This window comes from Physella acuta, unplaced genomic scaffold, assembly GCF_028476545.2.
Source record: "Physella acuta isolate Inbredline_101_S28 unplaced genomic scaffold, ASM2847654v3 ptg001522l, whole genome shotgun sequence".
Lineage (NCBI taxonomy): Eukaryota > Metazoa > Mollusca > Gastropoda > Physidae > Physella > Physella acuta.
In genome coordinates, this window is record NW_026733037.1 from 107,573 (window position 1) to 133,814 (window position 26,242).

The 26,242-nt window shown below is 35.6% G+C and overlaps 1 long non-coding RNA gene across 1 annotated transcript; it reads right to left on the reverse strand.

Annotated features, from left to right (window-relative positions):
- Positions 1–2,047: 2,047 nt before the first annotated feature.
- LOC131928584 (uncharacterized) lies at positions 2,048–4,353 on the reverse strand. The gene is made up of 3 exons (XR_009383808.1): positions 4,197–4,353; positions 3,539–3,694; positions 2,048–2,173 (listed from the first exon to the last, which is right to left on the reverse strand). It is a non-coding gene; the product is annotated as an uncharacterized LOC131928584 (long non-coding RNA).
- Between the last annotated feature and the right edge of the window lie 21,889 nt (positions 4,354–26,242).

Below are 26,242 nucleotides of genomic sequence, written 5' to 3' on the forward strand. Positions count from 1 at the left end.
CGGATGTTTCACTTTCGTAAGACAAATATTGATTGGCTGTACAGTAACTTAGTGATCGATAACTATTTGTTTACAAAACTTTGCAGATCAAGTTTTTAAATAACAATGCAAATTTAAAACCCCATGACCTAGTTTTCTATTTTTAGCTTACAATGTGTACAATAAAATTTATGTCGGCCTATCCAATAGCAGGATGCCATTGTTTATGTCGCCATTACACGTGAAAACCAAATTGTTTTTGCTTTTTTTTAATTTTTATTTAGTTACCGAAAATATTAAAAACATCAAATACGTCCAATCTTTAGTAAAGTCCGAAAAAAACCAGACAGACAGGATTTTATAATCATATTAATTGTAACTACGCCGTGCAAGATTTTTAAATTAATTTATGCACCTCTCAAATACCTTTGAGACTTTTCTCGCTTGTGTCCATTGGTATGTAGTGACAAAATTACTGAAAAGACCGATAGCGCTATAAAAAATAAACCGGGAGTGATCTCCCCTAAACTTTCTCGAATATTCTTATATAAAATAACAGGGGATGGGAACTCGGGCTATAGACATGATTTTTAATCCATTTTAAATACTTAAAGTTTTAAAAATAGAATAAAATCTCGTAGACAAATTAATTGCACACCAAGTGAACGCCCAATAAAAAAGCGCAAATAGTGCGCAATATTATTAGTACTTTTAAAATTTACATTAGTTTTTTGAGAAATCGGAAGTAGCGTAAATTACTACTTCCAGTCAACGGAAATTACTCAAAATTTAACAGAAGGTAGAGAATTAGATCTTTTACTTACATGTGAAATTTCATTTATCTATCTGAAATAGTACTAAAGTTATAGGCTTTTGAAAAATTCAAAGTAGAAAAAGTACCACTTCCGGTTGTTGGAAATCGCTCAAAAGTTGATACGGATCTACGATTTTGATAAAATACTTATATATGAAATTTCATCAACCTAGCTGTAACGGTACTCAAGTTATCGTGTTTACACACGGACACACACACACACACACACACACACACACACACAGACACACAGACATACGGACAAGATTGCAAAATTATGTTTTTCCGTATCAGTGAGATGCAAAACGTCGAGATTTGCAAAAATCTCGATTTTTTTTTTTTGCACGATTACAAGACTTTCTCTATACTTCGTATATACGAGAAAGTAAAAACGAAAGCCTTTTCGCTTTGACTATTGACTTATTAATTTCACACAGACTGGCCTGAAGCTATTGAGTTTGTTCTACTAAGTGACTTGATCAAGATAAGACCGTTTTCTTTTTACTTTAACTTAAGATAAGAAACGAGAAAGCCCGAAATCTTATCAGTGAAAAGAAACTAGTTTTGTCTCGCGCTTAGCGTTCATATACGTTGATAGCTGAACATTGTTTTGTCATTGATAAAATAAGATTTGGCGATTAAAAAAAATGAGTTTAGTATTTTTTTTTGTTTTAGATGTAGTATGCAATTAAAATAACTGTAGACAATTATCTCACATTTAATTACATGTTTTAACTAATGCACAATCTGTCTTCTATCATAAATCCACATGTTTAAAATGTTTGAATACCGAACCTCAATAGGTGTGTGAGCTTAATTATAATCATTATCAACACAATAAATTAACGACTTTTTAAAATTTGGAACTAAATAGTATCACCGTTTTATCATAATTTGCAGGAGAGCTTAAAATGCGTTTCCATTCCAGTTTGTTAATCGACATCTAAGCAGTGTTTAAATTATTTTTTCTTTTGTATAATCCAAAACTAAAACACAGTTTTCAACAGCGCACCATATGTTTAGATGCTTATGGCAAACACATGATGTATGTTATACAATCGAATTATTTTCATCATTTTGTGTAAAATAAGTCTCCTATACTCCATATATGATGAAGTATTGATGTGTAAAACGATGAAATCTGTCAAAATGTCATGTGATTTTTGTGCACGATTACAATACTCCCTCTATACTCTATATACGAGGAAGTAAAAAATAATACATTAAAAACAAACAAGAATTTTTTATTTTTATATTTTAATGTCTTTAGCCTCTCTATCAAAAAGCTGTACTAGAACTTGACTCGTTAACTCAAAAGTTGCTTATGCTGCCCACAACTTCCTGAGTGAGTCTTGTTTCACTGGGTAGACTATCATCCAACTACAGGGGATAAAAAAACACAGTTTAATTTATATTTGAAATGAGAAATAATAATTATATATTAGAGAAGAATTAAGTCAAATAGTCAATTCGTGTTTTACAGTTAGTTTCTCCAGTCCATTTCGTTATTCATCTCGATTCTTGTCCATTTCATGGTGCTCAGTGCATTACCCTGTCTCTGATCACAACACTGACCACAACACTGACCACAACACTGACCACAACACTAACCATAACTCTAACCATAACACTGACCACAACACTGACAACAACACTGACCACAACACTGACCACAACACTGACCACAACACTGACCACAACACTGACAACAACACTAACCAGTAATGTCCACATATGAGACTTACCTAAGAACTGACACAAGTAATGTCCACATTTTAGACTTACCTAAGAACTGACACAAGTAATGTCCACATTTTAGACTTACCTAAGAACTGACACAAGTAATGTCCACATTTTAGACTTACCTAAGAACTGACACAAGTAATGTCCACATTTTAGACTTACCTAAGAACTGACAGGAGTAATGTCCACATTTTAGACTTACCTAAGAACTGACAGGAGTAATGTCCACATTTTAGACTTACCTAAGAACTGACAGGAGTAATGTCCACATTTTAGCCTTACCTAAGAACTGACACAAGTAATGTCCACATTTTAGACTTACCTAAGAACTGACACAAGTAATGTCCACATTTTAGACTTACCTAAGAACTGACAGGAGTAATGTCCACATTTTAGCCTTACCTAAGAACTGACACAAGTAATGTCCACATTTTAGCCTTACCTAAGAACTGACACCAGTAATGTCCACATTTTAGACTTACCTAAGAACTGACACAAGTAATGTCCACATTTTAGCCTTACCTAAGAACTGACACAAGTAATGTCCACATTTTAGACTTACCTAAGAACTGACACAAGTAATGTCCACATTTTAGCCTTACCTAAGAACTGACACAAGTAATGTCCACATTTTAGCCTTACCTAAGAACTGACAGGAGTAATGTCCACATTTTAGCCTTACCTAAGAACTGACACAAGTAATGTCCACATTTTAGCCTTACCTAAGAACTGACACCAGTAATGTCCACATTTTAGACTTACCTAAGAACTGACACAAGTAATGTCCACATTTTAGCCTTACCTAAGAACTGACACAAGTAATGTCCACATTTTAGACTTACCTAAGAACTGACACAAGTAATGTCCACATTTTAGCCTTACCTAAGAACTGACACAAGTAATGTCCACATTTTAGCCTTACCTAAGAACTGACACAAGTAATGTCCACATTTTAGCCTTACCTAAGAACTGACACAAGTAATGTCCACATTTTAGCCTTACCTAAGAACTGACAGGAGTAATGTCCACAGCTATTGATGGTACAGACTTCATTGGGTCCACACCCCGACAGGCTGATAGAGATGGGGTTGCTGTTACATGTGTCCATGCACATGTTGCCAAAAGAGAATAAATCTCGAGGCGCACCATAGGACAACACTAGGGGAAAACATTTAAAATAGTTGAGTTTATAGAGGGAAAAAAGTTAAAATAACTATGTTTATAAGGGAAATGTTTTCAAATATGCACATGCTTACGTGAAATATTTTATATTTATGTGTTTAGATGAAGTATTTTTAAATATTTATTTTTATAGGAGAAATATTTTAAAATATTTACGTTTATAAGTGTAAAGTTTAAAACATTTTAAAAACATAACTGTATTGCCATATTTGAAACATTTAAATATTTATCTTTAATTATTTATGTAGTTTCTTTTACCGTCATTCTAATGAAATGAAATAGCTATCTCTACTATTCAGCTAATGTTAAAATACTACACAAGTCGCGAATACACTTCATAGTATCATAGCTGGACACACATAAAAAAAGGCAAACGTTATTGCTGTATTTGGTCTCAATTTTTTAATTATAATTAATTATAAGCAATGCGCAAATAAGTGGTTAAAGGAAAGCATAATCTGAACTTTAAATCAATTACCTAGAAAAATGGCCAACACAGCAAAACACAGAACACCTTTCATTGTAGCTCTTTAGAAATTTCTACCACACTAAAGAGACAAGTATAAAGCCAAGACGAAATTTAAGAACTTTTTTTTTAACGAAAGTTAGAATAGATAACAGCTAAATGTCAGGGAAAAGCTATCTTTTTAAACTGTTATCTTACCGGATTTCCCGAGTTTTTCAATGTCTGTGAGATTTTTAACTGCAACTGTTCAAAACCTCGGCAAAAAATTGTTTAGTTCGTATCTTGAGGGAAACTCGTTGATTAGTCTAAACTAATTGAAATATCCCATGAAATGAAAGAAAACGCCAAGAATGTAATTGACTTGCTTAAGCTCATGAGGAGCAAAGGGCTGCAGGTACGCCTCTCCATTGGACTCTGTTTTGGATAGGTCTCTTTAGTTTAGCCTGTGTATACCCCACAGTCAAGAATTGAAATGACTGACCTAATACTGTAAAGCCCACTAGGAGCAAAGGGCTGCAGGTACGCCTCTCCATCGGACTCTGTTTTGGATAGGTCTCTTTAGTTTAGCCTGTGTATACCCCACAGTCAAGAATTGAAATGACTGACCTAATACTGTAAAGCCCACTAGGAGCAAAGGGCTGCAGGTACGCCTCTCAATTGGACTCTGTGTTGGGAGAGGTCTATTTAGTTTTGCCCATGTATACCCCGCAGTCAAGAATTGAAATGAATGACCTAATCTTGTGAAGCCCACTAGGAGCAAAGGGCTGCAACAACACTTCTCATCGATGTTCTGCTTTGTAAAGGTCTCTCTAGCTGAGCCCATATAAGCCCAAAACCAAGATTTTCTATGATGACAATGAAATATTCTACGTGACAGTAGAACAAAACGAAGACAGTCACCACTACATAATAAGAACATTTTTAAAAAATGATAAGATCGATGTAGAATTAGACAAAAAATACGGGGACGGCGTGATCGGGCAATGGTTAGCGTGTGATTTTTGTTTAAATCCTGATGTCCCAAGTTCGATTGCTCAGATAGTTAGGGCTCGATATCTGCGGGCGGCAACCCAGCTAGGAGAAAAAAAAACTCCAAAATCAAACGTAACAAATTGAAACGTAATACTTGATTGTGTTGGAGGGAATCCCTTCCAACATTAAAAATTGAGAAACAAGAAGAAACTACTGTTTTCTTGTAACCTAGTTAGCTCTTGTGTGGACAAAGGTTATAAAAGAAAATCCAGAAAGTAAATCGGCGTCAACGAATCGATGACGCATTAACATGTTTACAAGCAAAACTAAATTAGTTGTCCAACATTGCAATAAGGAACGTAGAAGGAGAACTGTAACTTAAACTAAGGTGTCAGTGTCATTAATTACATAGGTAAACGACTAATTGATTGTTCAAATTTGATCTTCATTGTACCAATGTAAATTTCATTTACTTTACACTTAAATATAAAACCTACCATGGCGTGTTTCACGTCCGCATATTACCGTGCTTTATTTTCCTTACTATAAAGAACATTATGGCAAGAACCCACAAGTACAGCTGTTCTAAACTTTGCTAATAATTTAAATGTTTGATATACTCGAATCGCGGTAAATCTAACACACAAGTGTTGATGTCAGTTCCAGTCTGTTAAAATTGATTACATTTTCATATATTTCAGAAATATAAAAAAAGGCGGGAAGTTTTGATGCCAAAACGTTCCAAAAAATATACGTCACTCATAGTAATTTGTCAAAAAAATCGAAATAGCAAGACTCTGTTTTTATACAATTTGATAAGCTGTTATTATTTTAGAATAGGTGACAATAAAAGGAAAAATGGTAATCTTACATTAGAAAGAATACCGGAGCTTAAGAACACAGATAAAAAAAATGAAAACATAAATTGCATTTCATTTCTTAAAACTTTCAAGCCAGTCTCCCTACCCCCCCCCCCCCACCACCACCCCCCCCCCCCCCCCCACTCCCATCGCTGATTGTTATAAATGTGTAAATCATTATTCACGGATAATTTTAAACCAAGAAAATACTCTTTCGTGTTGAATTGTTATCTTCATTTGAAATAAGAAGTCAGAATTTTGCAGAGGCGTAGCGAGGGGGGATGGGGGGCGGGGGTACATATGTCCCCGGGCGCCGACCTTAGGGGGCGCCAAAATGGGTTGGAAAAACAAATTATAAATAGTTTTAGGCGGGTGCAAATCAAAAGTTTGAGGGTGGGGGTGGGGGGTGGGTTTCAAATAGAAAGTTTGAGGGGGGGGGGGAAGCAAATCGAACATTTGCTCCCGATGGGGGCGCCAAATTGAAAGTTGTCCACGGGCGCTGGGAAGGGTCGCTACGCCTCTGGATTTTTGTATCTTTGTACTTCACGCGTTGCACACAACACAATACATCCATATTTGTTTAGATAATAGTAGACCTATCTTGATGCTCGACATGCCATTTTGTGCCGTGTTGAGATGTGGGTTCGAATCCCGTCTGGCTATACTGTTCTGTCTTTACAAGGACAATATAATGTACCTGTGTGTAGATTCGGCGATACAAATATGTATACTAATTAAGTTCACATTTAAATAATAAATTACTAGTAACTCTACACCTTGGCTAAAAATAATACGTAACCTACAAATAGCCCAAACAGTGCTATGAGTGTCAGTCGAGCGTCTATCTTAAAAACGTTGAACGTCAACACATTTTAATGGTAAAAGAATAGTTAAAACATTCAATAAAGTCTCAAGTTAACTTCGTTACGAATGTTTAGAGGGAAACAACCCATTACAGCATTGCATTTATACAAAAATTATAAAATACCAAAATAAAAATAAGCATTATTATAAATTATTTACAGTTATAAAAATTAATTATTTTAAACCAGAAATTTACAATAATTTTAAAGTAAAATCATGTTTGTTTTTTTTAAATTTTCATTTCTTTTAAAACATAAAACCGTTAACAAAGTAAACAATTAATTATTATAATTTTAAAAAATTGTGAATCTATATTGCTGATGTTAACATCACTAAAATTTTCTTCATATTATAAAAATTGTAAAAATAAACCGGGAGTAATCTCCCCTAAACTTTCTCGAATATTCTTATATAAAACAACAGGGGATGGGAACTCGGGCTATTGACATGATTTTTAATCCATTTTAAATACTTAAAGTTTTAAAAATAGAATAAAATCTCGTAGACAAAATAATTGCACGCCAAGTGAACTAGTGAACGCCAAATAAAAAAGTGCACAATAGCGCGCAATATTATTAGTACTTTAAAAATTTACATTAGTTTTTTGAGAAATCGGAAGTAGCGTAAATTACTACTTCCGGTCAACGGAAATTACTCAAAATTTAACAGAAGGTAGAGAATTAGATCTTTTACTTACATGTGAAATTTCATTTATCTATCTGAAATAGTACTCAAGTTATAGGCTTTTGAAAAATTCAAAGTAGGAAAAGTACCACTTCCGGTTATCGGAAATCGCTCAAAAGTTGATACGGATCTACGATTTTGATAAAATACTTATATATGAAATTTCATCAACCTAGCTATAACGGTACTCAAGTAATCGTGTTTACACACGGACACACACACAGACACACAGACATACGGACAGAATTGCAAAGCCCAGTTTTTCAGACTGGATTACGCATAAAACCTCTTAATTTTGATAAATCTGGATTGATAATTTTTGCCCGATTAAAATAAGTCCTCTATACTTCGGATGTGATGAAGGACTGAGGTGTAATACGGTGAAAATTGTTAAAATTTCAAGTGATTTTTGTGCACGATTACAATACTTTCTCTATACTTCGTATATACGAGAAAGTAAAAAGTAAAAGAGGAATGAAATGATTATTTATATTATTTTTAAATCTTTAAAGCAATTTTAAATTATTACATATATCATTTGTTATACAATTGTCTCTGAAAATGTTTTTTTTTCAAACATTTGAGACCTAACAAGTGTTTATAATGAAGAGGAAATGTTATCGTCTCTAATATAATATTTTATTTAAGAGATCTATATTTATTTAAACCCTGTTACATTTTTTTGGGGTTGTATAGTGAGTGGATTGGTTAGTGGTTGTATAATATAAAAGAATAGTTATCTATAGACACTTTATATAGCTTTATATAGGAAAGGAAATATTTTAAAAATGTGCCCATTTGTATTATGTGTTAATCATCCATTATGAACGGAAGCGCTTTAAAAGTTTATTTTTTCAATGTCAGTGCATTTTTATTTACTTCAAAAACTTTTTTACTTTCTCGTATATACGTAGTATAGAGAAAGTATTGTAATCGTGCAAAAAAAAAAATTGAGATTTTTACAAATCTCGACGTTTTACACCTCACTGATACGGAAAAACATAATTTTGCAATCTTGTCCGTATGTCTGTGTGTGTGTCTGTGTGTGTGTCCGTGTGTAAACACGATAACTTGAGTACCGTTACAGCTAGGTTGATGAAATTTCATATATAAGTATTATATCAAAATCGTAGATCAGTATCAACTTTTGAGCGATTTCCGATAACCGGAAGTGGTACTTTTTCTACTTTGAATTTTTCAAAAGCCTATAACTTGAGTACTATTTCAGATAGATAAATGAAATTTCACATGTAAGTAAAAGATCTAATTCTCTACCTTCTGTTAAATTTTGAGTAATTTCCGTTGACCGGAAGTAGTAATTTACGCTACTTCCGATTTCTTAAAAAACTAATGTAAATTTTAAAAGTACTAATAATATTGCGTACTATTATGCGCTTTTTTATTTCGCGTTCACTTGGTGTGCAATTAATTGTCTACGAGATTTTATTCTATTTTTAAAACTTTAAGTATTTAAAATGGATTAAAAATCATGTCTATAGCCCGAGTTCCCATCCCCTGTTATTTTATATAAAAATATTCGAGAAAGTTTAGGGGAGATCACTCCCGGTTTATTAATGTAGGTAGTTGGGGCAGGGTGGTCGAGTAACAGAGCAGACCAGTGTTTACCACGAAGTCTTAAGTTCAAGTCCTTGTTACTAACTCGAGTCACGGAAAACGTAATTGGCTGGGTGTTGTGGTGATTATACAATCCCTTTATAAGTCTTAGCCGAGGGAATTGGGGAAGTTAGGACTAAAGGCGTCATTTAGTAATTTAGTATTAGGAGCAAAATATAGAAGAAATCAAATAACTGTAACCCGATATATAGATGGCCCGAACTTCTTTTTTTACAGATAACTCATTCTTCTGATTTCAGTTCACTCTGGTTCAGTACTCTATACGTAAAGTCTTGGTCCTTATACAACACATTTATCTGGCCACTTTCATATCTATCAAGTCTTTACCTTTACCTAAAACATTTTTCTGACCCCTTTCATATCTATTTACGTCAAGTCTTGACCTTTACACATTTATCTGTCCACGTTTATACCTATCTAAGTCTTGACCCTTACAACCTCTACCAAAATAATCAAAACTGAATCAGTAATTAGCGTTCAATGTTATTTACGTCAATGTTTTTTTTTCCAATTGTTTCTTATTGTCTATTTCTTTTTGCATCCAAAATGTTGTGGCAATCAGTACGTAATTGCATTAGAAGAAAAACAAAGATATCAGACTTGTAGACATGCATATTAACCCTCTCAAAAGATACACTTAAAAACGGTGAATAAGATTTGAAATTATAAAAACAAATATTTCTTAACCTTAAGTTCATTTTTCTGAAACAAAGTACTTCAAATCAGAATGGTGTGTTTCAATATTGTCTGTTGCCTTAAAAGATTGTATGTAAAGTTTAATTTATAACATATTGTTGTGTCATCTTTATTAACAAGTCTTATGGTCGGGTACCGTTTAGAGCTGGGTAGACTCACTCTAACGCACTGATTTCCGGGAACCCATGTAATAACTACACAATTAGCGCTCACTCTATCTTCCGACCACGTCATTCCTTTATTAAAAAGCAACACACAAGTAGATCAACCTAAATTCCATTTACAGCACAACCAACTTTAATTATTCAGAAAAGAATAAACAATTGTTTTGGATTAAATATCTATCGCGATTAAAATAGAGCAAGAAATGCGTCAGAGCAGAACCCAGTTTTACTGAAGTAGACTGTATTAGCTGCAGACGTAAACCGCATTTGAACTGATCGTCTGCTTGACGCCAACACAACTCTGTCATTCCCGCCTATTTTCGTTCCAATTTACCTGCTGTTCTTAGCTTTGTTTTTTATTTTCGTAACAAATGTATTTATTCTTAGCTTTTCTCATTTCACTAGTCTTAATCTTGAAGCTAGATTATTTTCAAGAAATTTGGTATGCGAATATGTTAAGTTAATAATCGATTATCAATAGAACATAATTTCAAATAAATATTAGTGTATTTTTTTTAAAAAGACTGACTAAAAACTTTTCTAATTGCTATATGGACTAATACAATGAATCGATGTTTGCTGCAACTTACTCGATTACCAGCAATCGTAGAGTAGATTGTAATCGATTCCTCCTGGATACCCGCACCGATACCGCCCCCGGACTAAACTATGCATCGAGTGAGACTTTGGAACAGCCCACAGCCGAGATAGGGAATTTCCGAAATCTTGCAGGATGCCGCCTATGGTGCGTCTGTTCGGCGAGTTAGCCACATCCGGACACACTTCAGGGGCGAGTGGACGCAGGCACAGTTTGAGGAGGGGGTCGGAGGTGGGGGAGAGGCTCGAGCACACCATCCATCTGACGTCACATTCTTCAACACCAAGCGCTCACGAGGGAGGGGGCGATTCGGGAGCTCATATGTAAGTACCCAGAATCTCAACATTAACCCCTGTGTGGTCACATTAACTCAAACTTTAACCCTTTGGACTCATCTTATTACAGAGGCGTAGCGACCCTTCCCGGCGCCCGGGGACAAACTTTCCATTCCCCCCCCCACCCCTTGACCTTTTCATTTGCACCCCCCCCTCAAACTTTCAATTTGGCGCACCCCCCTAAGGTCGGCGCCCAGGGACATGTGTCCCCCCCCCCTTGTTCCCCCCCTCGCTACGCCTTTGTCTTATTAAGCACTCTGGTACATATACATATACTCCATACATTTTAAATAAGAGTACATAATAAAAGAATACACACACACACACACAAAAACAACAACACATCAACAACTACCAAAATCAATTGTTACACGCCCCTTATGTGGTTACCTGTACTAAACCTTTAACCACCTTTTATTTAATCTAATTATACACTCTCATACATATACATAAACCACGTACATTTTAAATAAAAACACATAATAAAAAAAGGAAAACCACTTAAAAATAAATAAATAAATAACGACCGAAACAATACGCTCCTTGTGTGACTGCTTTACTCCATACTTCCCACTCACGGATAAATAAACGCAAACCGCAAACATACAACAAAATAACACCTGATGCACAAAAATAGTTGTCTAAAAATGAACTTCACCATGCGGTAACAAAAAACAGTATTGATAACCAGTGGCGTAGCGAGGTCGGGTGTCACCCGGCGCGGCACTTAATGGTGTCACCCCCCAGAGGCGCAGCGACCCTTCCCGTGGGCAAATTTTGGATTAGCACCCCCTCAAACTTTCGAATTTGCACCCCCCACAAGTTTTTTTCTCTATATATTTTGCTATTTTTTACGTCGGTGTCACCCACCCTAAATGGTGTCACCCGGTGCGTTCCGAACCCCCCCCCCACCCTCGCTACGCCTCTGTTAATAACTCACAAGACTTTCTTCAATTCCAATACAACTACACATAGAATACAAACACGCTTTTGATTAATTACATTAGCACGTTTGATAACATACGTTTATGATAATAAATTAACTATACCAATGCACATCAATGTTACTAACATCTGTCTAAGTTTGAATATAAAATCTCTAAGAAAAACACAACAAAAACGTTACTTTAGGACACGTAATGATACACTTTCTGTGTACAATAACAATTTACCCGTGACAAAAAACAAAATCAGGACAGCCTATAAGTCAACGAAAATTTTAAAAAATACAGTTAACCGATTTCTTTCTACAACCCATCAAGACTTCTCTTAAATTAAACTAAGTCACAAGACAAAAGGTCTTTAATTAGAAAAACAGACAGGCCAAGAAAATGTACGGAGACGCAACATAAGATGGGTTACAACTGGGGAAATTGGGAAGAAAATAACATAAGAAAGAATGGTTACTACTAGAGACAAAGGGATGAAAATAGCACAAGCAAGATAAGTTACTACTGGGGACAGTTGGAGAAACTAGCACAAGAAAGATGGGTTACCACTGGGACAGTTGGAAAAACTAGCACAAGAAAGATGGGTTACCACTGGGGACAGTAGGAGAAACTAGCACAAGAAAGATGGGTTACCACTAGGGGTAGTTGGAGAAACTAGCACAAGAAAGATGGGTTACCACTGGGACAGTTGGAAAAACTAGCACAAGAAAGATGGGTTACCACTGGGGACAGTAGGAGAAACTAGCACAAGAAAGATGGGTTACCACTGGGGACAGTTGGAGAAAGTAGCACAAGAAAGATGGGTTACCACTGGTGATAGTTTAAGAAACTAGCACAAGAAAGATGGGTTACCACTGGTGACAGTTGAAGAAACTAGCACAAGAAAGATGGGTTACCACTGGGGACAATTGGAGAAACTAGCACAAGAAAGATGGGTTATCACTGGGGACAGTAGGAGAAACTAGCACAAGAAAGATGGGTTACCACTGGGGACAGTTGGAGAAACTAGCACAAGAAAGATGAGTTACCACTGGGGACAGTTGGAGAAACTAGCACAAGAAAGATGGGTTACCACTGGGGACAATTGGAGAAACTAGCACAAGAAAGATGGGTTACCAATGGGGACAATTGGAGAAACTAGCACAAGATAGATGGGTTACCACTGGGGACAATTGGAGAAACTAGCACAAGAAAGATGGATTACCACTGGGGACAATTGGAGAAACTAGCACAAGAAAGATGGGTTACCACTGGGGACAATTGGAGAAACTAGCACAAGAAAGATGGGTTACCAATGGGTACAGTTAGAGAAACTAGCACATGAAAGATGGGTTACCACTGGGTACAGTTGGAGAAACTAGCACAAGAAAGATGGGTTACCACTGGGGACAGTTGGAGAAACTAGCACAAGAAAGATGGGTTACCACTGGGTACAGTTGGAGAAACTAGCACAAGAAAGATGGGTTACCACTGGGGACAGTTGGAGAAACTACCACAAGAAAGATGGGTTACCACTGGGGGCAGTTGGAGAAACTAGCACAAGAAAGATGGGTTACTACTGGGTACAGTTGGAGAAACTAGCACAAGAAAGATGGGTTACCACTGGGGACAGTTGGAGAAACTACCACAAGAAAGATGGGTTACCACTGGGGACATTTGAGAATCTACCCCGCTGCAGACCTTTAATGAAGGTTATAGCAGAAGAAGTCTTTGTGGAACGTCAGCCTAACTTCTACAAAACAACATCAACACATCAAAGCTTTAATTCAAAAAAAATTCTGTGTGGCACACACGATCAGTTTAAACGTACACAATAACCTATGTCATATCACTTCTACGTTCTTTAATTAAAGTTTTCAGCATACTGACCATTTTGTGACCAAATTAACCCTACCTAGATCAAAATATTACAACATCTTTTCAACACATAACACATTCAGATTCTTGACCGCGTTTGCGCATGAAATACATCAACACAAATTTGTAATTTTTTGTAACACACACATTCCCCTTCGTACAAAACAAAACTCTTTACCACGCGCTACTACTGGCGCCATATCATCAAATACATGATATTTTTTAACATAGTGTTAACTATTTTAACTCCAATTTAACTCATGTGATACACATGACAACCCTCTTTGTGTCTGTTTTCTTCTGTTTTCTCGAATGTTATTACATAAAACGATGTGAATAGATTTGATATAGAGCACATGTTATTTAAGACAAAATATTATACACACACACACACACACACACACACACACACACACACACACACACACACACACACACACACACATATATATATATATATATATATATATATATATATATATATATATATATATATATATATATATATATATATATATCGTAAGTTGATTTAATTATCTTTTTTTACCTTCTTCAAATATGTGTATTTCATGGTTTCTATTTACACAGTTGACAAAGAATGAGTTAATAAAAAAATATTGGATCTATCGTCAGATTTTTAAACATTTATGCTCGAGTCAAATTGCATACAATTCCCAAATCTATAATCAGTTTTCTACTATCATTTCAATATCGTCTGTATTCTAACCAATCATTAAACTTTCTTCGACTTTTCAACATTGCAAACATTCAGTAAACGATTTTCAGCTTTTCTACAATTCCTGAAACTCTAGCTCAGCCCATTACATGGTCGTGTAAACTTACTTACACTAGGGTATCGGGACTAACTTCCGCTTAATGAAACATCTTACGTAAAACATTAAACTACCACAAACCTTCCTATTAACCCGCCCCCCTTTCCCACTCCACCTATAAAAGCATTGAATCTCCACCTACCTCCAGTAATAACCCCTCCCCCTTTCTCCTATCACACCGATTAAAAGCATTGCATCTCGCCCTACCCCCAGGAATAAAATCCCCCACCCATTCCATCTATAAAAGCATTGAATCTCCCCCTACCCCCAGGAATAAAAAACCCCTGCCCCCTACACAAAAGCCTGCAGATGCCTGCAATGGAATAAACAGGCCCACATTCTACACACGATCTAAACAAATTATTTGGAAGACAGGCAGATGGCAGGCTGGCGACCTTACCTCAAGGTCACCAAACTCACCTTTTGCCAGTAACCTGTAATAATTACATGGGAAGAGTTGCATGGAATGAAAGTTACATTCTCCTCAAGTAGGCCTATTTCACTTTTGAAACATCGTTTTCAATATAGGCCTATATATATATATATATATATATATATATATATATATATATATATATATATATATATATATAGAGAGAGAGAGAGAGAGAGAGAGAGAGAGAGAGATACATATATACATATATATATATATATATATATATATATATATATATATATATATATATATATATATATATATATACATATATATATATATATATATATATATATATATATATATATATATATATATATATATATATATATATATATATATATATATATATATATATACATATATATATATAATATATAACAAGCATTTCTATAACAGTTACGCCACTTTATTAAATTTACGTTCCTTACCTCAGTGTTGTATTAGAATTGTATTAAGTACCCTTTAGTGCCTGATTGTCCATAGGGTAGGGGAAATAGAGCCAGTGGCGTAGCGAGGTCGGGTGTCACCCGGTGCGGCACTTAATGGTGTCACCCCCCCAGTAGCGACCTTTCCCGTGGACAAACTTTCAATTTTTTATTTGCACCCCCCCCCCTCAAGCTTTCGATTTGCACCCCCTCCCCCCTCAAGCTTTCGATTTGCACCCCCCTCAAACTTTCGATTTGCACCCCAACCCCTCAAACTTTCGATTTGCACCCCCCCCCCCTTCAAATTTTTCTCTATATATTTTGCTATGCTATTTTTTGCCTTCGTGCCACCCCCCTAAATGGTGTCACCCGGTGCGGTCCGCATCCCCCCCCCCTCGCTACGCCTCTGAATAGAGCTCACCTGTTTTAATGACCTCTGCATATGATGGGGGTATTGTGGTCAGCACTGTGCCCAGCCGCCTTTACTTTCCCTAACGTGAGTTAGGTACTCCTCGTGGACGGATAGGAACCGGGATTCGAACTCGAGACTTGCGGGTCAGTCGTATGCTCTAACATCCTATTACGCCGTCCTGCTGTATCCAATGTACTACCTACTATCGTTGTTATTGCATTGATACTGTCGGAAAGTATCCCAGTACGTTCACCTTGTCTTGGTTCATGAAAACTCTCGGCCTATTCAATAGAGCTTGTAAGTCTCTTTGCTTCTCTTACTTAAAATTTGAAATCTCGTTAGCCAGGGTCAGGTGAATTCTCAAAGATCATTATCAGTTTTTACGAATTTAAATAACTTAACAATAGCGTAACTTTTATTTTTTTCTTACCGATTTAATAAACATATTCACAATTCGTTTGGAAAATACTAGCTGGCTAGTATGATAAGAAGTTGGTGACCTACTTACCAGCCCTATTCGCCTCAACTCATGATGCCACGAACACAACATTGAGTAGCGAAAGGAATCAAACCACTCGTGTTTCAATGTGCCGAGGGCTTGCCCCCACCTGGCGTCACAATCTGAAGGGGCGCATAAGCCAAGACAAACACCGTTTTCTCAACAGCCGACAGGGGCGATAACCGCGACCGTGTAAACAAACAAGGGCAGTAATTAGCAACCTGCTGACATCATGCTGCATGTGCCAGTTGTTATTCACACACACACACACACTCACACACAAAAACACACAAACAATCACATCATACATATAAAGAAAATAATCAGCAACTAAATAATTCAATGCAACGTCGTTTTAGATACGATTGTATATAGGAATATTGGTAGTCAAAGCAATACGTTGTAGAATTGCTTTGAGTTTTAATGTAAAACTGGTTTAAATCAGCTATAGCCATGTTTTCACGTCTTACCCAGCAATAACAGGGACATTAAAGACGTGTTCACCACTTCTGTCATTTTCAGTTGTTAAACTATTGTTTTACACACATTAAATACATACATATTATTACATATAAGTATACACTAGCTAGAACTATTGCATACAGCATCAAATCAATGTTAAAAACATATATATATATATATATATATATATATATATATATATATATATATATATATATATATATATATATATATATATATATACCTAGCATTCCAAGGTCATCCTAAGCGCACCCGATTCTAATATTAGGTGGTGTGTTAGCGTGGCATCAGCAGTGTATTCGAATACTAGGTATCGACCTTAAAAACAGCACCTGACTTTCAACATCCAAAGCCGAATTCTCCTTAATTGAGGTCGTAAGTTAACACACGTTTGAAAAACACTAATTACGAGTACAATTACCCTAATTAAACTCAGCCCAAACATTTGCCAATTTAAAAAAAACAACAACGTAACACCTGACTATACATGCTGGGCTGTTAACTAATGTTGCACAACTGGGGAAGGGGGAGGGCAGGTGGGGGAGGGGGACTTTCAAAATCTATTCTCACTCTCCTCTGCCACTTTAGGAGGGAGTATTTTGGTCAATCTTCTAGACGTAATTCGAGTTTTCTCAAAATATAAATAAACGAGAAAAATGGCCCGTTGAGGAAGGATACAACGGGCGCTAGGCTGATAGTGCTGTCTCTTTTCTCTAAACTAAAACCACCCCCCCCCCCCACACACACACACCACCCCCGTCCCATTCAACGAAATATAATTATATACTTTTTCCAGTGTCCGCCCCTCCCCGAAAATTCTACCCCCGCCCCCGAAAATTTCAAGTACCCCCACCCCTCTCCGGGGAGGAAAAAGTCTGAAAGAAACACTGGTGTCGCGCTTAGCCACTACCCGAAGAATTGCATTAAAGAAATTGCAAGAAAACCACTTTTTAGATTAGACACATTAATTAGGCGGTAATTTTATTATAGAGTATCGATGAAGAAATTTCATTTGAGTTAGGGAGGGGGGGGGGGGGGGCTCAGACGTTCTTACGCGGGGGTGGGGCTTCGCCCCTACCCGAAGAATTGAATGAAAGAAACTCTTCACGCAAACCACTTAGATTAGACAAAATTTCCTTTTTATTCAATGTTTACTCGAGAATCAATTACGTCATATTACTTCGTTTTTCGAATTACTATGCATGTTTCTAATTTCCTTGTGTTTTCTCTAGAGCGTTCTTGTCAGATACATAGATAGATAGATACACAGATAGATAGATAGATACACAGACAGCGAAACTATTATTATTAATAAATTCAACAGCAGTTGTTTCCCTTGAATATTCTATACAAGGGAGACAGCTGTTGCTAAGTAACCAATCTGGTCTTTTGACGTTACAAAATGGCTTTTTAAATTTGAGGAATATTTGTTGTTATATAATAAATTTAACTTTTTTTTTTACCGCCGCGAAAAATCTGTGTCAATTTGTTTTTTTTTTTGTTTTTGTGTTAATATAATTTATATTAAATTATGTATTAGCTATAATTATTTTACTATGCATGGTAATACTTATTCATCTTCCAACTTTTAATATTACTTGTACTACTTTTTTCGTTTTGTCTAAAACAGTTTAGTTAATTCTCTCAAAAAAAAAAAATTTAATTTAAAAAAATGTCTCTCAAAACTGAAATGCTGTAATACAGATGTTTGAATTTCCTTAAAGACCAGGGCATACATGTGATGTGATTAATTTGAAAATTAAAGTATTTATAAAATGTCTTATGTTGGTGGATTTAAAAATAGATAGATAGATACACAGACAGCGAAACTATTATTATTAATAAATTCAACAGCAGTTGTTTCCCTTGAATATTCTATACAAGAGAGACAGCTGTTGCTAAGTAACCAATCTGGTCTTTTGACGTTACAAAATGGCTTTTTAAATTTGAGGAATATTTGTTTTTATATAATAAATTTCACTTTTTTTTTTACCGCCGCCAAAAATCTGTGTCAATTTGTTTTTTTTTTGTTTTTGTGTTAATATGTTTTATATTAAATTATGTATTAGCTATAATTATTTTACTATACATGGTAATACTTATTCATCTTCCAACTTTTAATATTATTGGTACTACTTTTTTCGTTTTGTCTAAAACAGTTTAGTTAATTCTCTCAAAAAAAAATTTTTAATTTAAAAAAATGTCTCTCAAAACTGTAATGCTGTAATACAGATGTTTGAATTTCCTTAAAGACCAGGGCATACATGTGATGTGATTAATTTGAAAATTAAAGTATTTATAAAATGTCTTATGTTGGTGGATTATAAAAATAAATGTTTTGAAAACAGCCGCAGTTTTGAGCCGGATTTCTATATAAAACAGAGTCTACATGTTAGATCTAAACCGTCAGTTAATCACAAATTGGACACAGAAGTCCAAAAGTCAGAGAACCATTTAAATTTGTTGCCTAGTGGCAGATGGATTATCCTGTAAAATAAACCGGGAGTGATCTCCCCTAAACTTTCTCGAATATTCTTATATAAAATAACAGGGGATGGGAACTCGGGCTATAGACATGATTTTTAATCCATTTTAAATACTTAAAGTTTTAAAAATAGAATAAAATCTCGTAGACAAATTAATTGCACACCAAGTGAACGCCAAATAAAAAAGCGCATAATAGTGCGCAATATTATTAGTACTTCTAAAATTTACATTAGTTTTTTGAGAAATCGAAAGTAGCGTAAATTACTACTTCCAGTCAACGGAAATTACTCAAAATTTAACAGAAGGTAGAGAATTAGATCTTTTACTTACATGTGAAATTTCATGTATCTATCTGAAATAGTACTCAAGTTATAGGCTTTTGAAAAATTCAAAGTAGGAAAAGTACCACTTCCGGTTATCGAAAATCGCTCAAAAGTTGATACGGATCTACGATTTTGATAAAATACTTATATATGAAATTTCATCAACCTAGCTGTAACGGTACTTAAGTAATCGTGTTTACACACGGACACACAGACACACAGACACACACACACACACACACACAGACATACGGACAAGATTGCAAAATTATGTTTTTCCGTATCAGTGAGGTGTAAAACGTCGAGATTTGTAAAAATCTCGATTTTTTTTTTTTGCACGATTACAATACTTTCTCTATACTTCGTATATACGAGAAAGTAAAAAGTAAGACTGCTTCCTTTATGGGCTGTTAATATTATTATTTAACCCCCATAATTCAATCATTTCATTACCTTTACATCAAATCGTATTTTAAATATTTAGTTATCAATCTATTTTTGAGTCTAAATTCCATTACATCTTGAAGTATTTGAAGTATTTTTAAGCTTGTTACAGGCAATCTCTCTTGAAGTAATTTCACTATTTTTATATGTATAAATATGTGAAGAGTTCAAGAAATTTTAATTTTTTAATTTTTTTTTTAGTTGTTTTGAACTACTAAATTTTGCTATTAAGCAGATTAACTAAATGTCAAAGAAAGGTAATCGGGAAAAACGTTAAGAAGTGTTTTGAAAAAAATCATGGGTTAACCCCCTTTAAAACCAGAACAAAAATTCTAACCTGCGAAGCTCTTGCCTATCGTTTAACGTATTTAAAATTAAAAAAATATATTAATATTGATGTTCCTTTAATAATGCAAAATGTGTCACTACCTCGGCTGTAAGTATTCAACACAAATATATTTAAAAAAAAATTAAAATGATGCATATCCTATACCAGGGGTCGGCAACCTTTTGAAGCGGAAGAGCCAAAAGTTAAAATTTTCAAAATTTCCCTGGTTTTAAAGAGCCACTAACATTTTTTTAATTTCAAATATTTTATTTTTTTATTAAGATTATTAGTATTTGTGCAAGGAGCTGGAGAGACGCATCTTGATATCAAAAGAGCCGCATGCGGCTCGCGAGCCGCAGGTTGCCGACCCCTGTCCTATACACATCGCACTCCGTAACCACACCTCCCAAACAAACACATATCTAACATAAATCCCCATTCAATCTGGTCTTAATGTAGGTTTAGCCGTGTAGGTTTAATGTCGGGAGAAGATTGGCAAAGACATCTGAATACTGTTTATGTATAGTCCTCAATTTTCCTTAAAGGTAAACAATGTAAATCTTCGTGACTCAATCTCCCCCACCCCCACCCCTCTCTACAGTTGTCTGTTAAAACAATATAAAATTAAAGGAAAGAAACATGTGCATTTTAGATATACAATACAAAAGGTATATAAAATTGTATCATAGGTTATAAGATAATCAAAATGAAAGAAAACAAACCTACAAGCTCTTGACATTTCTAAGTCACCTTATTTTTCCTTTTAACTTTGTACTGCTCTCTATAGTAAAGTAAACTCCCGCGACAATTTGTCCCTTACACACTGTAGTATTATCTCAATCTGTTGTATGCCATAGGGTCCTCGACAAATGAGCTGGCTTCTTAAAGCAGATTTTTAAACTCAGCCCCCACTATGATTGTCATAATTCAAACCCTTTACAATAGGTTCTTTAGAATGTTCCGCTCTCCCCTAAATTTTTTGGAAGTATGTGTTTTTGTGTGTATGTATATATGTGTATTTGTGTTTATAAACATATCTGTGAGAGTTTATATGTGCGTGTGAGAATTAGAGAGAGAGAGAAAGAGAGAGAGAGAGAGAGCGTATGTCTATTTGCTTATATGGGTGCATGCGTTTTTGAGTGATTATGCGTATATGTGTGCGTGTGTATGTGCGTGTGTACTTGAATGTGTGTGTCTCTAAGATGTAATTCGTATGTGGTTATATAAGCATTGTATTTTACAGTACAAAATGCAAAAAACAAACAGTGCGGTTTTTTTCTACTATTATTTTACCTCTCGTTTCACACACACACACCTGTACCCTTACACACACGCTCGCACACACACACACACACACACACCTATACACTTACACACACACACCCGGATGTACACTTGTGTATCTCCGAGCGGTGTTGACAAACAGGAAGTGACGTTACCGGAGCAGGGCAGGTATGTTTACTTTAAACAACGGAAGTCGCCATTGAGCAAGTAACCATGGCAACGACAGGGGGCGCTGTTTCTGGAGAACACACAAACACCATCGAGGACAAACAGGAGCATTGAAAACCTGGATTTCCCGGTCGTCCGCACGAATGTTTACAACCTGAAGGCTTCTGCTAGTGATACCGCCGACACTTAATGAGATAATTAGTTAATTACACGGTGACGTTGTTGAGTATTTTAAGAGTTTTAAAAATTACTAAATACAATAAATTCGAATGTAAAATGGTACGGTTAAACTAGTTCTACCATTTAAATTCACACCACCCCCAGAACCCCCCCCCCCCCACAACCCTCCCCCACCTCGCCCCCACCCGCCCAAGACTTGCAAAGCAAAAACTTTTGTAAAGTCTTTTTTTTATTAATTTAAATTAGCTACCTCGTAAAGAGCATCTGGATCACAAGGGTGATTTGTTTAATAGTTCTGAAATGTTTAGACGAAAAGTGACGTAGTTAACGTATCAAGATAGCTGGGAATGACGTCACGTCTCAAGTGATTTGTACCCATTTACGCCACAATGTGTTAAAATGGAGGGGATGGGGGTGTTCAGCAATTTCCTGCAACAATTATTTTCCGTTACCATAAAAAAAAACTTGAAATTATGTTAATTAATTACTTCTAAGTTATAATTATCGTTTTTAGTGAAATTTATTTTGAAGTATCTAACGTCATTATGTAGTAGGTTATGGTGTAATATAATATAAAAAATAATGTTAAAGTTTTGACATTTAAAAAAAAAAATCGCCAGCGCTAGCAGTAAAAGCTAGAATTTCCATAGCAACCGAGTAAACAAACTATAAATAGCAACCACGCAAGCGACCATTCACCGGAAATCCACGATACTTAGATCTCACGAACTGAGCTAAGTTAAAAACTATCGGCATGAACAATGGGCTATTTACAGATCTCTTCGGATCATCTTAGGTTTTGTCTTTGGTTTTGTCTTTAGTTTGATCTTTGTTTAGCCACCTTCTAAAAATACATGGTGTTTACTCTACATTTCTTTTGTGTTTTCACCTTACTGTATGTAAACAAGGCTGGGGTCTTGCGCCATTCCTAGTTTTGAAGTTTTTAATCCATAATTTGTTGGGTAAAAAAAAAATCTGTATTTGATCTGTACTAGTGGCAGAGTAGGGAAGGCAGGGTCATATACGGATTACAAGACTTAGTTCAGAACCTAATATGAGGTCGTTGACCTCAAATTTAAGCAGAAACACTGAAGTAATCTGGAAAAAGACTTATATCTATGCTGATTAAAATGGCAGGACTAATTAACTAATTAATGTTGACATAAACGATAACCCAAATCCCCACGTACCCGTATCTCAATCAATAAAACTATCGTTATTTGACTACGATTGGACTACTAATGTTTATGGACATTTCTTCTGCCAATGCCCCTGCCCTTATTTTAAGTTTACAACCCCCCCCCCCCCCCACCGTTACAACCCACCCCATTCTCATACCATTCCGTCTCAATTTGTAACACTAAAACGAGTCTACCCAACCACGACCCCCCCCCTCCCACCAAAACCTCACATACACAAATTACCCCCCCCCCCTCTCACCCTTTTCTCTCACAAAACGGCGATCCCACTACTCAGACTCGAATCCAAGGAGTATCGGCGATGTGACACCATCAATAAAAATTAACGGTTTCTGGGGCACAATATCGATACCAGGTTCAGCTAGTGAGCGTCACTTAACATTGGGGCCAGCTTTCACCCCTCGTTACTAGCAAACCATTCATACATCTTGTCGTGAGCAAATGTACTGCCTTCTTAATGGACTACTTTACGGTGCGCGTATGTTAGTATAAGGGGGAAAATAGACCGTATGGAACAAGCCTGATTTTTTTTAGTGGAAAAGTTGAACATTTGTGAAATTTGAACAAAAATTTCGCGGAACAGGGTTTACTATATTTTAATGAAGGGGATTCTCTCTATATTTTGGTTTAAAAAGGTTTATATTTTTTGTTTGAAGAACTCGGTTTTTATTTAAATTTGTGTGAAATAGGGATTGTCTGAAATGCTGCGAACAATTATTTAAATTTCAAACAAAGTTTTACGCTTTTTTTTTGTAAATAGAGATTTTGCTAATATATTTGAAAAATATCAACAAGCTCGGATTATATACAACACATCTATAATTTATCACTTGTCTAATTGTAAATTTAAAAAAAAAGTACTTGAAGCAAGAAATTATTTAAGAACGTAAGGGTTTTTTAAGTATTTATAATATAAAACTACTATATAACAAGCGCTACTTCCGTAGTAGCAATGTAAAACATAAAATAATTATTTTCAATGCTGAAGTTAAACATAGGTACATAATATAGTCCACAAAATAGACAGAGCAGTCTACAGCCATACTGGATCCGAACCCGCAATTCACACGGCACCAATACGCCTCGCCCATCATGCGACAGGTCAGAAATGTGAAGATTTCGACCAGTTAGTTCCACAAAAGATGGAACGTTTCCGATCGATCAGTTGGGTTTAAATCCTTTCTGACTGTAAACTACTCACTTTCTTCTGTGACTGTATTCCATACCCATGTCCACCATCGGCATTAAAAAATGATACTTTATGTTTGCATTGCTATTTCAACCCCCTTATACTATCATAGTATTGACATCTATGAACAATGAATGTACAATGGTGTTAAGGAAGGATAGAACAAATAAAATTCCACGCTATTGAAAATATAACTTAGTGTAAATGGAAGTCAAGCGCCCGTCCTTATCATATACTCGGAACAGGGGCGGAACTACAGTGCCGCCAGACCCCGCAATGCGGGGGGGCCCAGACCGATTGGGGGCCCAAAAATCCTGGCTAAATTATTTTTAAAAAATTTTTTTCAAAAAAATGTAAAAAAAAAAATTTAAAAAAAAAATTAAATTAAAAATTTTTTTTTTAAAAATTAGGTGGAGGTCGAGTTATCTTTCTTCTACAGTTACAAACAAACATGATAGTCGGCAAACGTCTTTGAGAAAAAATGCACAGACTATGGCTCGAGAGACCGCCAGACATATAGACAACTTCAAAGACGTAGCCTACCGTTCTTTTTAGTGGCGTCGATTAGGAGAACAAAAAAGCATTGTTATATTGTTTACATTATTAAAATACATATCTATGATTGCGTGTTTAAACTACTGGCCTGAATTCTAAAAAAAAATTTAATTATTTATTTCGATCTCATACATTTATAATTGCTTTCATTTTCAATTTAACAACTGTATCAATAAATTTGTAAAAGTTGAAGTTATCTCCCTTTAGCGAAGCGTCTGAAGTTTGTCTGTGCCGGCACGCTTTGAAATCGGGTTGGGGAAATGTTGCGGCGACTATCCTGGTCTTCTAGACGACCGGAAAAGTCGGCACTATTGATGTAGATATTTATCGGCACTGTCTTGTCCCCTTCCCTTGAACCTTCCCAACTCTCTCCCCTCCCCCTCATCCCCCCCCCCTCACCCCTACCCCTCACCTCTACCCCTCCCCACACCCTTACTCTTACAATAAGATGTAATGCATAGATTAACGAACCATTTATGAACAACTGAATTGTAAACTGTCCACTTCTGCACATTTTGTTAAAGACACTAGATCTAGTCACTAGTCAGTAGTTGTTCATTTACCTGATGAAGTATTTTGTTTGACGAATCTAATTCAAACAAGGAAGGTAAGACTCGTCTTTATATTATTAATCGTTTTATAATTAGTACACGTATTAATTGAACATTAGTTATATTAACACTAAATACATTAAAGTTAATCAAATTTAGGATACAATGATCCAGGGGCGGAACTACAGCCGCCCATAATCATTTTTTTTATAGTTAAAATTAATTTTCTTGCATTTTTGACCTGATAGATCTAGTTGTTTTGAAAAAAAGAATACTGTAGCTGCGGTTGGAGTATCTTTATTCTATAGACACCATCCCACGTTCTTGTATAATCTTTTTCCTACAATCAAACACACGCTGTTGTCAGCAAAATTATTTTGAAAAAACATCAAAATGCGCGAGAGGCCGCTAGATATTAAGACGGCTTTTTGAGACCATCCCAAATTCGGTACTGATGGATAAAAGCACATCGGCGCTTTGTTGTCCCTTTTAAGTTCCTTTCTCAGACCTCCCCTCCCGCTCTTAGCCTTACAAGAAGCGAATAGATAGCGCCTCAACAACTAAGCTGGCTCGAATCGGTGGTAGTGTTGACAAAATAGCGCTCCAACAACTAATATCCAAGAAATAAAGTGCCGATATTTTTT